This window comes from Pinus tabuliformis, chromosome 6 (assembly GCF_031772625.1).
Source record: "Pinus tabuliformis cultivar Carrire ecotype Pingquan chromosome 6, CPIR1, whole genome shotgun sequence".
NCBI classification, from domain to species: Eukaryota; Viridiplantae; Streptophyta; class Pinopsida; order Pinales; family Pinaceae; genus Pinus; species Pinus tabuliformis.
In genome coordinates this window covers 509,677,393-509,694,220 of record NC_142292.1, presented here as the reverse complement: position 1 = coordinate 509,694,220, position 16,828 = coordinate 509,677,393, and the positions used below count along the sequence as shown (strand labels likewise).

General features: G+C 37.6%; 1 pseudogene; it reads right to left on the bottom strand.

Moving 5' to 3' along the window:
- The window catches only part of LOC149259539 (elongation factor 2-like), a 133,378-nt pseudogene extending 118,732 nt beyond the window's left edge, over window positions 1–14,646 (bottom strand).
- Window positions 14,647–16,828: the final 2,182 nt, after the last annotated feature.

Here is a 16,828-nt window from a genome sequence, read left to right as displayed (position 1 = left end):
TGAATCTCTTGTAATAGCTTGATGGTTGGAATGCCCAGGGATGAAGGGAATCTAGCCTCCATGCCATATACCAGCTCATAAGGGCTCATTCCAATTGATCTTTTGTTTGAAAGTCTGTCTGCCCATAGGGCATTCACTAGCTTTTTGTGCCAGTTTTTCTTGTTTTCTTCTAGCATTTTCTTTATGATGTTGATGAGGCTCTTGTTAGATGATTCGACCAATCCATTGCCTTGAGGGTAATATGTTGTAGAGTGGCCTAGGGTGATATGAAACTTGTGACAGAATGTGATCATCTTTTTAGACTTAAAGGCAGCGGCATTGTCAGTGATGATTTTCTCAGGGCAGCCAAATCTGGAAAGGATGTTGCTTTCAAGGAATTGGATAATGATGGTATCATTGGCTTGTCTACAGGGAATGGCTTCAACCCACTTGGTGAAATAATCGGTGGCTGTTAGGATCCATTTGTGCTGGCCTGAGGAAGAGGGATGGATTTCTCCAATGAAGTCAAGACCCCATTGTTGGAAAGGTTTTTCGGTGGAGATGGGTTTAAGGGGCATGGGCAACAATTTTCTCTTGCCTTCAAAAATTTGGCATTTGTGGCACGACATGGAAAACTTTTTAACATCTGAAAAAAGAGTGGGCCAGTAGAAACTAGCCCTCAAGATTTTGTCTGCTGTGGACTTCCAGTAGATATGTCCTCCACAATCACCTGCATGGAAATCTTTCATGACATTGTTAGTTTCATGCATGGCTAAACAATTTAACAATATACCTTCATGATTTCTCCAAAATAATGCAGCATCAATCACACAAAATCTCAAAGCCTTCATTTTCAAAAACCTCTTCTTTGTCCTGGGCAATCCTGGGGGAGTACACAGGTTTAACAATACATAGCAAATGTCAGTGTACCAGGGGCATTGCAGAAATATTTCACTGATCTGTGGAGTCGCCAGCTCCGGTTCATTGTCTAGCTGGTTAATATCTAAGGCTTGAAAATTTGTTTCGGACATTAGTTTAGCTAAACCTTGTCCCTTTATCAGCTTGGTTGGTTTTATTTCAATATCGTATTCGAGGATACTTGCGGTCCACTTTCCTCTTTTGCCTTCTAATCCGTCTTGAGTCAGTATGTCTTTTACAGCAGCATGTGGGACGTAGGCAATCACATGTGAATACAGTATGTACACTCTAAAATCCTTGATGGCCTTGACAAGTGCGTAGGCCTGTTTTTCCATTATCAGGTACTTCAATGGGGCGTCTCTTAAGGCTCGGCTGAAAAAAGCAATTGGCTTTTCAGCTCCCTGTTCATCTTTCTGCAGCAGGACAGCAGCTATCGTATGCTCGGATGTAAACGAAAATATGATAAAATCTTTATCGAACTGTGGACTAGTTAGGACAGGGGTTTGAGTTAAGGCAGTTTTGATACTCTCAAATGCTTGCTTAGCTTCCAGGGACCATCTTACCTTGGCATATTTCTTTAACATGTTGCTTAACAGTCTTATTAATTCAGCTAGATTTGGGATGAATCTCCTCAGAAAGCTGATTTTCCCAAGGAATGCTTGTAGCTCTTTTATGTTTCTGGGGTATGGAATTTGGAGGATGGCTTGTATTCTCTCAGGGTCGATTCTGATCCCATCTTTTGATATGATGTGGCCAAGTAATTTTCCTTCTTCAACGCCGAATAGGGACTTTTTAGGATTCAAGGAAATACCATATTTTCTGCATGTCATGAAAATTTTCCTGAGGTGCTTGAGATGTTCTTCATCAGATTTTTCAATGGGGTTAAATCATCAAGGTACACAACCAGGAAGTCATGTATTTCTTTGGTGAAAACAATATCCATTGCTCGTTGAAAAGTGGCACCAGCATTTTTAAGTCCAAATGGCATCTTTACATATTTAAATGTTCCCCAGGGTGTGGTAAACGCTGTTTTGTCTTGGTCATCTGGGTGAACAAGTATCTGGTTAAAACCTGAAAATCCATCTAATAAAGAGATTCTAGATGATCCCACTACTCTCTGCAATATGTGGTACATTTTAGGCAATGGATAGTGGTCTTTTAAGGAGACTTGGTTTAAGTTTCTGAGGTCTACACAAAGTCTTATTTCACCTGTCTTTTTTCTTGTGGGAACGAGATTGGACACCCACTCAGAGAATCTGATAGGGGCTATTATGCCTGCTTCCCACATCCTTTTCACTTCTTTTTCAATCGGGGGAAATAGCACGGGGTTGATTCTTCTCAATTTCTGTTTGAAGGGCTTCTGATTGGGCTTCAATGGGATTGTGTGCTGAATCACTGATGTATCATAGGACTTCAAATCCTCATAGCTCCAAGCAAATACATCTTGAAATTCTTTGAATAAGTCAATGTACTTGGGCTTTTGATCGGGTGGCAGATTTTTGGACAGTTTGATCATTTTTGGATTCTCTGGTGTCCCAATGTTGTGTTCTTCAATTTCCGTGTTTATTGGTTGCAATTTTGGTTTTCTGGGAACGTCATTGGAGTCAAACATGTCTTCTAAAGGGGTGAGGCCAGCGGGCAAAAAATTATCTTTCAAGTCAATGACCTCAGCCTCTGTTTTGTCTATTTCTTCTGCCTGTGTTTGTTTCAGCTGTTCAATGTTTTCATTGTCAAAAACGGTTGGCTTCAGAATCAGTTTGGCTGTTGCAGTATCTAGAGCTTGCTGACCTTCATTTTTCTGCTGTTCAGAATCTGTCATGGCATCCGTGTCAATGTGAATATTTGAAAATTCGTGCGCAAGGGTAAGGAAATTATTGATCTGGGCATCATTCTCGAATACTTGCCAATCTCTGACATTATTTGGGATGGTGGGCCTATGTTTTATTTCGGCTGTGAAATGATGGTGTGGGTCAAAAGGGAGTTTACATGTACTTGCAAATGTGGCCAGGCTGTGTGCATGAATGTTGTGATTTCTGGAAATTTTGTCAAGCTGAAATTCGTCGAATGACTGGAGTATGTCAGTAGCAGCAGTTCTGTAGGCTCTCATTCTGTTGTCATTAGTAACAAAATTACCTTTCATCTGTTATATGACTAGATCAGAGTCCCCTAAGATAGACACTTTTACAACACCTAGAGTTTTTAGCAGTTTAAGGCCTAACAGCAGAGCCTCATACTCTGCCATGTTATTTGTGCATTTAAAGTTCAGTCTGTAAGCATGTCCCTCTGCATGATTATTGTGTGTGTTATGAATCCAGACACCTGCCCCTACTCCTAACTTGTTAACAGAACCATCAAACTCTAAGAACCATTTGATTTCTTGCTTGTTGACAAAGTTAGGAGTGTTATCCAAATCAGGGTTGGGCAGATTTAAAATTTTTGTTTGGGCATGTTCTTGTAACACGCTGGTTGCATTTACTGTTTTGACAATTTCTTTATCATGGGTAATCATTTCTTCACTGATGTGCACTTGTTGTTCTAGAGCCAGCAGTTTGGCCTCAGTGGGTAAATTTATTTTATCATTAAATAAAATGAAAGAATCCATATCGGAATGGATCGAATAAATGGGAAAATTTTCAAGCTTGCTTTCACTACTTACTACATATTTCATGAGCGTTTCTCTGTACAGTCTCTTTGGTTGCCCAAAGAATGAAATGGTAGCATAAGAAAGGTCTAGTTGAAGGGATCCTTGAAGCTTCACTCCCCATGATCTTGACAGGAGCATACCGTACTTGGGAGGAATGTCAGCGACCACTACATCCATGAGGATGGTCTTGTTAGGATATTGGACTAAGGAGACACATAGGTCTTTGATGAGGCCTAAACATTTCACTTGGCTTGAGTCAAATGAGTATAGATCTTTGTATGGTCTTGTAACATCAAGGTTCAGTTTTTCCATCACTGCTTTGGGCATAAGATTGTGTGATGCCCCTGAGTCAAACATGGCGTTGTGTAACACTTTGTCATGGATATGCAGACTGATATAAAAGGGTGGGACAGGTCCATAGGTAGATTTTCCATTAACTTCTGGTCCAAACAGCAACTCAGGGGAATCATCCAAAACATTTACATCATCTTTGTTTTCTGGCATTTGCAATGATCTTTGAATTTGCTGCTTATACACATCGTGTTTAGCGAGTTCTGAGAGAGGAATAGCTATCTTGAGTTTTCCTATTTCTGTCTCCAAATTAAATGGCTTATCCTGTGGAGTCTTGGTGTTGATAATAGCGGTTTTTTCCTTTTCACATGAACTATCAGTGGCTTTTTCTTGTTTATCATTGCTATGGGAAGTATTCGCTTGCGGTTTTGCAACTTCAGGAGTACTTTTTGGGATGTTGTTTGAGTTTTGTTTTGAGAAAGGAGGTGGCAAAGGCTACTCAACAGCAGGCTGCGTGTCTGTTATGTCCTCTACAGTCACTTGACTTGAGTTTGAGGTAGTCGTATCAGCTGGTTGGGTTATGACAACTTTGTTTTTAATCTTGTTGGGTTGTTTGCTTTCCTTTGTCTTGCTAGGCTCAGAAATATCAATTGTCCTAGTTCTCAGTTTATATTGTTTGTGTACTTCATACACAGCAGTATCATATCCCTGCTTGAAATCAAAAGACTCACCAGTTTTAGTTTGAAATTGACTGCAATCATGTTCGTTTTGGTTTTCTTGTGTCAGGAAAGTTTGATGCTCACCCTTTAGGTCCATTACATTTATGTGATCGTCTTCTATAGGCTGACTGGATGTGGATCCTTCTACATAGTTATCTTGAAAAGGGGGTCTGATATCCTGGTCTTGGTTAGACCTACCAGCATTTATGTTCTGTGTTTTCCTGAAATTTGGGTTTCTTATGGTGTTGGACTACTATCCTTTCCACGACGCCTTTCTCTCAACATGTTCTACTCTTTCCCCTAGTCTTTGCAGGCCATTAATGATACATCAAGCTTCTGGTCAAAGGCTGAGGGTTCTTCCTTAAAGGTGGTTCTCTTTTTCATTCTCGCTCTGTTTCTTTTGGCAATTAAGTTAGCTTCTACAGTAACAGCAACCTTTTGCGTGTCTTCAAGGGTTGCAGGAGCTCTTTCTTTTAACTAATATGTCATATCTGGGTCAAAACCGTCAGGAAATTTGTACAAGGCCAGATCGGGTGGAGGCCTTAAATTCTGTGGTATCGCATTATATACATTATTGAATCTTGCACAGTATTCTAAAACGGTCTCTTGAGGACCTCGTTTGATTGTATCATATTCAGCTAATATGTGCAAGGGATCTTTCTTTTTCTCCCATCTGTTAGTAAAGGATAGGTAAAGCTCATCAGGAGTGGTTATGGAATTTGCAGCAAGTGATCTGAACCAAGTTCTTACATCACCTATCAGGCTCTGGACCAAAATTCTCATTCTCACGTTGTCATCATCTATTTCATAGTTTTAAAAATAGCCTTGCATCTTTTTGGCATGCTGAATAGCTATGGAGGGACCAGTGGAATCAAAATATGAAATTTTCGATTGGTAATCTTGAGCTAAAGCCGCAGCGTTAGCAGGTAATTGCAGGGGTGCATATCTATTAGCCATATTAGTGGGGATAAGAGGAACAACAGGGATTACAGGGACAACAGGAGTAACTGGAACAGTAGAAACAACAGTAGTGGTAATGGGGATATGTGCTGTGAATGAAGGCGTGACGGGAGAGCTTTGAGATGTAGATGATGAACTATGGGAAGCAGGGGTAGACCAGAATAAAACCTTGACAGGAGTTGGAACAGAGCTAGGGTAAGCTGTTTCAGGACTCAAATCAGCAAAATTTTCCTGTCTTTGTTGCTTCCTAAGAACTTTAGGGATTATGTTAGGGTTTTCAAAAACAGCTAGAGGATCTGGGTCTGGGTTTGACCTTGTATATCGCGGATTTTTCTTGGGAGCCAGCTTCCGAACTTGTTTTTTGGGTATATTTTTTGGAATATTTTTGTATTCACAAGGGCCAGATCAGATTTTGGAATGGCTGTGTATATCTTAAAACTAGCATGAAGATTGACTGAAGCAGCTTTTATCTAAACCTGTTAATGTAAGACAAAAATAGTTTCAAAGGCTTCCTGGCTGACATTCAGGCTTCATCTGTAGTTTTAGGAAATATACAGCAATTAGAAAATCAATTTCTACAAGGGATTTTTAACCTTCTTCGTGAAACTCTGAAAAATTAACTGAGGATGGTCCCCAGTGGAGTCGCCATTATGTTATCACTCAGGTTGTCCCCAAAGGTTAAGAAAGGGATACGACCGAGGTAACCACAAACCAACTTTGGACTACAGGTTCTAGCCAACCTGCAATCAGAGAGGGCTCTCTCTTTTAGATTTAACTTTGTTTGAAAGGATTTTAGGCTAGGTCTTGGGTTCAGGGGGTTCTTTGTTTTGTTTTGATGGGAAAACTGATTTTTTAGGTAGAGAGGCAGTGCATAGTCTAAGTATCTCGAACCATTGGGCGTGGAGTCGAGGAGATGAATGCTGTTAAGTTTCCTTAATAATAGTGAGGGAAAATGGAGCAAGATAGCTACATTTGAAACACTTTCTCAGGTTTTATGGATGGAAAGAGATGCTAAGTGATGAGAGGCAGTTAAGAATCTCTCAGTCGACTTAACAGAGGAGGTAACACAGCGCTACCTAGGGGCAGTTAAGAATCTCTAGATAATTGCCAAACACAGGTAAATTGGGGTAAACATGAGCCAGGAGGAATTCATATTCATAACCAATTTATTGAGATGAAAACAGAGAGAAACAACAGAAATTGAGCATTTAAACTAATTCTAGGCTATTCTATCTTTCTGCTATTTAGATGGCGATAAACAACAAACAGAGGTAAGATGCACTTATTGTTTCAAGCTGCAGCACAGGAATTCCATCTTCATATCTTCAAAACATTGATTATCAACAGACAGTTTGCTCTTCAAGCTTTCAGCAATCTTTGATTATGGAAAAACTCAGATATACAGTGCGAGTCTCTAATGAAATTCTCAATTGACCAACCCTTAAGACTATACAGAGGGTGGTATATATAGGGCAAAACTTTCTATCTACTGCTTTTATTACATCTTGACCTAATCAGGTCATAAGGATAATTTACTGACCTAACTCTATCTGGAATTAAATGCAAAAAATCTCTTGAGCGGCGCTGAGGGTCACTGTATCAGAAATAAATAAACGATGTGGTCCTTGATGGCTTGCTGTAGTGTCCTCTGAAGTAAATATGCATGGGTTCCTGCTCCTCGATGTCTGCCTGCATTTAAAGTTTAAGCTGTGATTTGAGTGCAGGAATGGGCTTCAGCTGCTTGATTTGAATTTCCGGGGGGCTCATTAATTCTTAGCTGCTTCAAGCCACTAAAATATCTTCGGCTGATACTCTTTGGCATTTTTTCCTTTTCTGATACTCTTTGACAAAATCTGGACTGCTGATCTGGTGTCCTGCGGGTCTAATCACTAATGAATGGCCGATGTTCGGCCTCTGTATCTTCTGAAATGATCTTCTGCTCCTTTTGGTGTGCTCTGTGAAGAAAACAGATCATTTTTGCACCTTTTCGGGCTTCCTGGGGCCGCATGGTGAGAAGATTCCCTAAAGATTCCCTGAAGATTCTCCATTTTGGCACAAAAAATCTTGCGATGAGCGATTTGCGCTAGGCGATTCCGGGGCTCCGAAGTGCGACTTTCGCGCCTCTGCGCCCAAAAAAGTGCTGATGACGTCAGCATTGTACGGCGGGTGACGTCAGCAGGGCGACATGGCGGGATGACGTCATCATGACGTCATCACGTACGGATGATGACGTGGCAGGTACGGTGGAAGGGACACGTGGCAGTGACATGGCAGGAGGCCATGCAGGCAGGTGACTGATCGGGTGACTGGGCAGGGGGTGACGTGGGCATATGGCGTCACTGGGCAGGGCGGTAAGTGGTATATGGCGCACCGCTTATGGGCAAAGGCGGTTTCGAAGGGAGGGGCTCCGCCACAACCCAACGCTTGATGCGTGGCGGGAGTACGGCGGTAATACCGCCCATCTCCCTGACGCTAAAGGCTGGGCAGTTCGGGGATGGGGCGGCCCGCCCACCGTCGATCTGCGGGGCTGTGGATCGGACGGCTGGCGGCGGATGCGAAGGGATAGCGGGTTAACGGGTGGGAATATTCCAGGTATATTCCTTTTTTAATACGCGCGGCGGATGGGTTAAAACTTAGGAAAAACGGGTTTATGTGGGGTTTTTACAGGCGCGGATTAATATTTATGTACAAAACTTTGGGTTTGGGGGCGGGATGTGGGTTTTTTTGCAGCGTTAGGGTGAAAATTTACAAGGAAAATGTTGGGAGGAAGGTGAAAAACATGGGTTTTTGGGCTAAGGAAGAGGTTACTAGCTGACCAGATGTCAAACTAGCTCCTTAATGACTCGGATGGGCTAAAAACAGTCCCAGATAGACTGAGATTTCCCAGACTTATAAAGAATATGGCTATATTGCCAGGGAGGGATATTTACATAGGGGAGTTTATATACATGATTTTTAGTAGGGGAATGGGAAAATTGTTAGGGAGCTATATAATAAAGTTAGAAGTTAATATGGAGATGAAAAGAGGGCGCTAAGGTATGAGACCTTAGGCCATTTTGGGGAAAAGAAGACTCACAGATGATGAGTGAGCAGTCCTTGAGTGAAGGAGATCCTCACCAAGGCAAATGTCATGGGGATGATGAAACTGAGAGGCTCAAGCAGATCTTGACCTCTTGGGGGATGTTAGTAAGTGACTTTGGGGTGATGAGAAGAAAGGGGAGGTTAGTGAATCTCCAGCTTGAGTACCTCCTCATGAATACAAAACTGCCTGATAACTGTGATCTGAAAAGAAAAGACATTGTGAGGTACAAAATTGATCACTAATCATGATTCTGCCATATCAAAGCTACCTACCCAGCCTACAACCCTAACATTTTTTCTTCTTTTTGTTTTGGGTGCACTTAGACTTGCAGACCCAGATTCACAATTTTTCTTTTGAATTTTCCTATCTAGATCTGCACTTATTTCTGCCAGGGCCCAGATTAAACAGTTTGGTCCCTTTGATTCTCTACCTATCTACAAATCTGCCAAGATTAAATTGTTTGGACAAATGTCATTCTCTATATTCTAAAACAGAAAATTGAAACCTAGGGAGGCCAGGATTAGACTGTCTGGACCTCCCAAAATGAAGAACTCTTCAAAACTGGGACAACTTCTCAAAAATGGAATCACAACAGTGACATTTGAATTGGTACACTTTATTACTTCTTCTCTGGTTTTCTTCTAGGGAAATATGGAACCTTGCTGCAAGAAAGATGACATATTTGGCATGTAAAAATGTCAATCATGAAATATGAAACCTGTTGCAACAGGAGGCTAACAAATATGACATAACCTGACCTCCAAGTTCCAGTTATGGAAGTGGGGTCAATAAACCGATAACTTTACTAACATCCCTCAAAGACTACAAACCACTAAGAAGGATGCAAACCACACCAGGTTGTCAATCCTTGCATTGTACACCATTTTCACTGAATTAACACCCCAACTACACGCATGAAAAGGAAAGAGTGTGGTTATAGGCCTCCAACCACATGCATAGGCCTACCTCCATGCAGTTATGGCCTAAAATCTTTATTTCTAAGCATATGATTCCAAGCTATATGCCACCTTTTTAGGTCAGCCTTCAGAACACTACCCATAATTTCCCGTAACTTTCCAAAATCATAATTTACATGACAACAAATCCAAGCGTTCAAACTTGCAATGAGAACTTGACCTAGACTGCCTAGAAAACACTAGGGATTTCACTAAACATATGGTAAACATATAAGCTACAGATCATGAATGCATATCTAAGTATAAATCTCTGAACTTCATTTGAAAATCACCAAGAAGGTCTAATTCCCTCTCAATTAGTTGCAACTACACTAGCTATTCCATGCATTCATTAACCATTCAATAACTTATCAAAGCATAACAAGAGACATTACTAAAGAACGCCATAAAACCATGCTTATAACCATAATGTTAACCATTACAAAACAACCATCAAATCATCATAATAACAAGTACAAGTGCTCATAAATCACAATAGGAAAATATCTCTTATTAAATTTTGTGAAATCCAGCCAAGTCAGGGACTTCCACATACCACCCAACCATAGATTAAGTTGAACCAAATGTTTCTTTCATCCAATCATCCCCATACCATATTCCAAGCATAAATTTGGGATCTCATGGAATAAACAGAGACATAAACAATCAAAGGAATCCAGAGGTTAAACTGCCTCCACCATCAAACCACCATGATTTCACCTAAACTGGTCCTGAGCTCACAAAACCAAACCAATCTTAGATGCCTCAGAATTTTTTCACCATACCTTGAGAAATTTTCCTATCTCCGCCCACCTGTCGAGGGCTTCCAGATAAAACCATCTCTACCCCCAGCCCTTGGGAATTTTCCTAAGACCACCTCACTTGGTTTCAAAACCTTCCATCAATCCAAATCTCAACCCAGAAATGAATCCCATCACACCATGGTTATTTAGGAAATGGAAAGGAAAGGTTGAAACCACTATCGAACAAGGAAAAACCCATACCAATGACAACAAATGAACCAAATAAATAAATGCATGTATCATGCAGTCACACCTCATATAGGAAATCACACATTCAACTTGTTACCTACAAAATCCTCATGTTAAAGTTGTTGATCCAACCTTCTCCTTACTTTCCTTTTCTCTCCTTTTCTTTCCTTTTCCTTCCTTTTCCTTCTTGTTTGCTTGATTTCTCCTATTGAATCTCTCTCTCTCTCTTAATCTAATTCCAAAGAAAAAACTGAAAAAAGTTGTGAACTGGTTCTCTGATCTCTTTCTATTATTGATGTCTCTATTTTCTTCATTTTCCTTTATTTTCCTCTAAAATCCATATCATGCAAATATGGGTCCCTTCACCTTTATTTTCTCCTATTTTCCTTTATTTTCATAAATAAATGCAAGTTATTGCCTCTTTGCCTTTGCCAATGCCTTTGTCAATTTCCACAACCATTAATAAACTAAAAGTGAAGCCCATTGTAGTGTTTGAAAAACATTTAGCTTGGAATAAGTGTCTCATCACCTTGGTATTATTTTACCTTTATTATACTTTATTACATGAAACTTTAACCTAAGCATATTATAGGCCAATCATCATTTGCATTAATTAGAGCAGTGCGCACAAGCAACAAGCTTATATTAAGCAGACTATTTATTTTTGACAAATCTACCATCCATAATTAAAAAATTGAAGTTAGATATTTAAATTAAATTACCAACGTTGTAATATAACCAAGTATCCCTATTCCTATCGACTTTAATAAAAGGAGACCACAATTTCCCACTAAGGGGGACAAAAAAGTTTTAACTAGGGATTGTTCCATACAATCACCTTAAAATAAACATATATATATATATATATATATATATATATATATATATATATATATATATATATATATATATATATATATATATACACACACACAATATAGATTGTAAAGAGGTTTTCCTAGACTTCCAAACCATTATAAACATTTTGATGTTACATTTTAAATCAAGCTTAACCAATGTTAAAATAAGAAATAAAAATCCAAATTTTTCCATACAAATGACCTAAGAAAGGCATCAAATCCTTATTAGTATGAATGGGAAACTTGACCTTGACAGTTTTGAGTCTAAAATAATTTAGGCCATGCAATTTACCATGTATAAATCTAGCAATATATTTTCCATACTTTCCTAACCATGAAAGGAACATTGATTCCTCAATTATATGATGGCTTTAATGGCTTCTTCGGCCTTGTTTTGTTGCTTCATGACAATGGCCATATCTTTCAGAGCATTGTATACTTTATCATTGGCATTGATTGCAACCCAAAATAATGTTATTTCCATTTATGGATCCTTGTTCATCAATTTCAATACACATAAAAATACCAACATATATTTCAATTCATTCTAAGAGAATAGCAAAGACAATCAAATATGCCAAATCCAAATAGAGAGAACTTCTTTATTTATAAAATTTATTTTAATTAGGCTATCAACTAGATCATAATCACTTTTATGTTTAAAACAAAAAGATTGAAAAAACAATATTGAAGTTGATAGTTCACAAATAACTCAAATTCCTAGCCATATTCCAATAAAATAGAAGGTGCAAAAACTATCATGTAAAATAGGACAATTTCTTTTCTTATGCTCCTTTCAATCAAAACAAATTCTAATTATTCTTAAGCAACAAATTTTTTATTAAATTCCATTGTTATCAAACTGATACTATTCAATGATAAGGCCAGCTAATCAAAACAAAACAAATTATTCACCCACTCCTTCCTGTCTAGCGCAATCTGAGAACTAGAATAGGAAATGGACATTTTCCCACAAATGTCCTACCACTACATCACATTTCAAATAGAGAAAACTCTTAATCCATAAGACCCATTTCAAAATCTCAAGAACTACTTCAAGTTATTTGACATGGTCAATTGCCTCAAACTAGAGGATGGTTGACAATAGAGATACCCTAGATAAACACTTACAGGCCATCAAAAATTTCAAACACCAAACATGTAATCCCAACTCAAGTTTCTAAGCAATCTCATGACCTCGTGTTCTAGAGTCACTTGAATTTCTTTCCCTAAGACCTTGTTCTTCCTTATTTCTCTTTCCATTGAATTCCAAGCCTGAATGAATCATATTGAGATTGTGTTTCAATAGCTTAATTTTGTCCTCTAGTTCACCGCACCTCTGTGATAACATTATGATTGAAAATTGCATACACATGTCATAATGAAAGGACTATAGATAATACCAAATTTATTTGAAGTAAATGTTGTAATGACAATATGTTTACAATTAATATTTCTGTGGGGGGGTGCTTCTCCTATAACACCCCTATCCAACCCATTCATTTTTTATTTAATTATTCCTCTTATAGACACTCCTTCTCCTAATTAAATTTTGATTCATACTAAAACAATGCCAGTTACCTAATTTCCTACATAGGACTGCCTCCTCTCATGTTTAATAACAAAAAACTAGCTAGAAAACAAAACCCACAAGAGAGAATGCATCTCTTCTATTATTTATAATAAAAACATATTCATAGTTTGTAGAAACCTTGCATGGATTTGACAATATTATACTCTCAAGGTTTATAACCTATTGTATAGTTTTACCTTGGAAAAGGCTACAAACCCATACAAGGAGGACATTTCCTACAATTTTAGAATTACAGTAAATGGGAAATGGATCACAATCCCCGATAGATTTTTCATAGATGTCATTTAGAGACCCTTCATACAAATTATGTACACATATATCTGGGCAAGGGTAGGAGAAGGAAGATGGAAAATCATCATCTCAAGTAGGGCACTACTTGCAAGTATCCAACTATGCATGCCACACTTCATCAAGGCCTTCCCAACAAGCTCCTTTCCCTCATTCTTCTTACAAATTCCAAACTTCTACAACAAAATCCATAGTTGATCATTGTCATCCTTCATGAAAATGTTTAGGATCTGCCTTATGGGCTCATATACAAACTGAACAAAGCCTCTCTTGTAGGTAGGTAAGCCTAAATTCCTGCATGACCATCTTCTTGTATGAGTGTCAAAATATTTTTCTCCCCATAGCCTCTCCATCATCTTCATTTCATCGCACCCAAACTTCTTAGCATACATTTTGGTGAAGTTTGTCAATGTAAAATCCCACCCATGAAGGCCGGCTAAGAATGCAATTGTCCCTTTCTCTATATAAACTTGAACATCCCCAAGCATAGCATCCTCTTAAGTAGACATGACCACATTCACATTCTCAATAACCCTTCATAAGGTCTAATAAGATTCCTCTCCATTAACTTGTAACACAAGGAAGAGCCAATAAATATTATTGAAGTAAGAATGGGTTTAATCCTTTCTCCAAGAGCTTGGCACAGAATAATTTTAGTCTAGACACAAAGTCCCTCAATAAAATATAGCACAACTAATGCACCATATATGATTCCGAGGGTTGTTGTGACTTCTAATGAGAATTCAATGTGCCCAGAGAATCAATAAAGTTTATCAAATACTCATTTCCCATTCTTTGCCCCTTGAAGCTTTTCAGATATTCTTTTGTCATTTGATAATACAAGGACATCCCAGTTGACTTAATGGTGATACCACGTTCAGCTTCATCTGCCCGAGTATCAGTCATCCTAACATCCCCTGCAGCTTCTTGAGCTATGATACCAGCTGCTGCCACCAAAGAATCTGTCAAAGTAGACTTCCCTGCGAATACCCATAACAATTATCAGAATTAACAAATGTAATGATGAATTAAGTAAGCAGGGAGAAGTATAATTTGAGGCAATGAAGATTTAGCATATACTCTATAAGGGGATAAGCCTATTTTGATGTAATGATAATTTGGCATATAGGATTTTGGGGGTTGGGAATTGCAATATTTTCAGTACTTTCCTTCTTTCTTCATCACAAATGTGATGATGCACTAGTATTTTATATGGGAGTTATGGAACAGGAGAGAATATAAAACTATTCGAGAAGAAAAGAATTATATTATGGTTAGCATGGACAATCACAAACATGTTACAAACATTATGCTTCAATTCCATTGTACTTCTAACCTCATCCATTGTAAATATCACCTGTAAATACACAATCACATACCTTTGGAATTAAGTTAGCAGGTCAGTCACCAATTTCATTAATTAGAGTAGTGTGCACATGAAACAAGATTATATTAAGCAAATTATTTATTTCTAACAAATCTACCATGCATAATTCAAAAATCGAAGTTAGATATTTAAATTAAATGGCCAACCTTGTAATACAACCAAGAAACCATATTCCTCTAGAGTTTGATCAAAGGAGACCACATTTACCCACTTAGGTGGACATAAAAGTTTCAACTAGGGATTGTTCCATACAATCACCTTAAAATAAATATGTATATACAATCTAGATTGTAAAGAGGTTGGCCTAGACTTCCAAGCCATTATGATCATGTGGATGTTACATTTGAAATCAAGCTTAACCAATGTTAAAATCAAAAATAAAAATCCAAATTTTGTCATACAAATGACCTAAGAAAGGTGTCAAATCCTTATTAGTATGAATGGGAAACTTGACCTTGACATTTTCAGTCTAAAATATTTAGCCCATGCAATTTACCTTGTAAAAATCCAACTATATATTTTCAAGAATTTCCTGAGCATGAAAGGAACATCGATTCCTTAATTATATGATGGCTTCAATGGCTTCTTCAGCCTTGTTTTACTGTTTCATGACATTGGCCATATCTTTCAGAGCACCATCTATTTTATTGATGACATTGATTGCAACCCAAAATAATTCTATTACCCTTTATGTATCCTTGTTCATCAACTACAATACACATAACAACACCAAAATATATTTCAATTCATTCTGCCAGTCACATTTCAAATGCACTTGGCCAACAAGGTCAATTGACTCAAAACAAGAGAAGGTTAACCATATAGAAACTTTGAAGAGAATTCCCACATTTCCCAATTCTAATCATTGACATTCCATTAAAATTTTCAAAATTAAACATGTTATGCTCTCCCACTAAAGTCCAATCCCTCACAATATCCATGGAAACTGCATCTGAAACATACCATTTCTCTTTCTCCTGAGCAATATCATCTAAATAAACACTAATATGGTCCTCCAACACTACTTTTCTCAGCTAACCCAAATCATAGCCATTTCTAGTTAGTCAATATCCAACAAAACTCACTACAAAAACAAACAAAAAACTACCAAAAAATATCATAATTTGTACTTGCATCTGCTTGGCCTTGTCATATGGACTATCTCCAAGTGGCACCTTGTCAATAGCATGAAATGAAGCAGTTCTAGAAGGTCAGACCACTTTCACCACATCATGCTTTGCAAGAGAGGGGGGTTCAGATTTAATGAGCCTTTGTGATTATATTGTAAAAAGCTCATTGATATAATATCTCCTTCCTTGTAGAGTGAAAGGAATGTACATCCCATGACTTGTCTATGCCATTCCCGCAACCTCATATCATTTAAGGTACTTTTAATCATTCATTTTCATCGTTGAATATGTAGGTTTTTGGATTTTGAAACTAATTGTTGAAGGTTGATAAAAATATATGCAATATTGACAATCCACAGTATTTTGGTTCTTATTTTGTTCAATTTTCAGATTATCATGTGGGCAATAGTTATATCAAATAACATATCATATTTGTATTCATCTATGTTTTTCTTCCATATGTTATCCACTTATGATGTTTCCTTTGCAACATCTCATGTAAATACTAGTTTAATTTCTATCAAATTAAATATTATATATAAAAATTACTTGAGTCTATATTTTTAGTTGTTGGATTTTATTGTGTTAAAGTACTTTTCTAGAAAAGTGTTATCACCCATGGTTTGGTTATAGGGGATGGATTTGTACTTTATATCTTTTTAATTTATTAGTTTTTTCCGATGATTTTGTTAGAGCCCATGGTTTTGTACTTTATGTTTATCCAATTTATTAAACTTTGTTTGTTAAATTTTGTTTTATAAACTATGACGGCCGACATACATCATTATAAGGTGAAAAAAACATTATTAGGTCAAATTATTTGACTTTTGTTTATATTGATTAATATATATAAAATATCTTTGTTTACCTTTATAATATAATATAAAAGTATTTAAATTTTTTTACCTTACATGCAAAATATTTACTTCATCTTCCTCTATGGTTGATTAGTAGTTCAATTAGTAGATTGTTATCTAGTGGAAATCCTATAATATAGGTTTCCTAAGGTGAAGACTAAAATGATAGTG